Source organism: Cyprinodon variegatus, unplaced genomic scaffold, assembly GCF_000732505.1.
Source record: "Cyprinodon variegatus isolate N-32 unplaced genomic scaffold, C_variegatus-1.0 Scaffold381, whole genome shotgun sequence".
Lineage (NCBI taxonomy): Eukaryota > Metazoa > Chordata > Actinopteri > Cyprinodontiformes > Cyprinodontidae > Cyprinodon > Cyprinodon variegatus.
In genome coordinates this window covers 226,626-227,889 of record NW_015150834.1, presented here as the reverse complement: position 1 = coordinate 227,889, position 1,264 = coordinate 226,626, and positions in this window count along the sequence as shown.

The window sequence follows — 1,264 nt, the reverse complement described above, 5'->3', positions numbered from 1 at the left end:
CTGAGTTGCCGCCATGTGATTGGCTGCTTAGAAATTAAGTGTTAACGAGCAGTTGGACAGGTGTACCTAATAAAGTGGCCGGTGAGTGTATTTGCAACGCAATGCAAATTCTGATGGTAAGTAAAAGTTTCAACATGATTTTCTGTTGCTTTTTTTTTTTTCTGGAGCCGTAAACCAGCATTCAACCAATATAAATAATGTACGCCGTCAGACTTTTTGTGTCAATCATTGTGTCAATCATTGTCACCCTTAAAGATTCTTTTTACTATACCTTTTTAAACCCAAATCTGTCTATAAAACAAATAAGTTTGGATTTTTCTAAATGTGTAGCCTACCTGTCAGAGAACTTCTTACATGTCCAATCAGATTAAACAAATCTGTTTGGGAACCTAAGTTTGTATTTTAATAATGCAATCCTTCACAAAAGCATCATCTTTGACACAAAACAAGTTAATGAGATTCATTAGTAGAGCTAATGACAGAACAATCACACAACGGTAAGGATATATTTAGGGAGCCCGATTAATGTAATATCTATGACTATGGGCTTTGGTAGGAAGCTGAAGTGAACCATAGGAAGAACATCCAGTATCAATACAGCAAGTATGCAGTGAAGTATTTAATTCTACTTTATATAAAAGCCCAACCAGAGACATGATGTGTCCCTGGTTGGGCTTTTATATAGAATTTTATAGTGAAAAATACAAGTATAAAAAGAAATAAAACTAGCTATAACGCTTCAAAACTTGTTTAAAAATACAGAATTAGTGTTCTTTAGACTGTAGATTTTAGGTAAATAAAATAGAATAAAACATTCAAATAGCAGAGACACAAGTGGCAGCATTGTTTGTTAAAGGAAGACATTCAGACAACTAATGCTGACCTGACTGATGTGTTATGAGCCATTTTTTTTAGATAGAAAATAGTGAATGTTGTGAGTTCCCTGATGTTCTGAGGTTCCACTCCTGAGATGCTGTGACTGCAAAGGCAAAGGTTCTTTGAGTAAAAGCACTTTGACCCAGAGGAACAACACATCCTCCTCTGGTCGACCCTCCTGTTCCTGATCTTTACAAACTGAATGAGTGGAGGAGATGAAAGACCATGGATCATTTTGTTAAACAAAGGTTTGAGTACTTGATGACATTTTCACAGCTTAAAAGCTTATGTTTTAGTAAAATCGCTGGTAAAGTATAGAAAACCCTTGTGCTATCATGTTCACACATCTGAAAACAGTTTAGCTCGTTACAGAAGCTACAAAACTGAC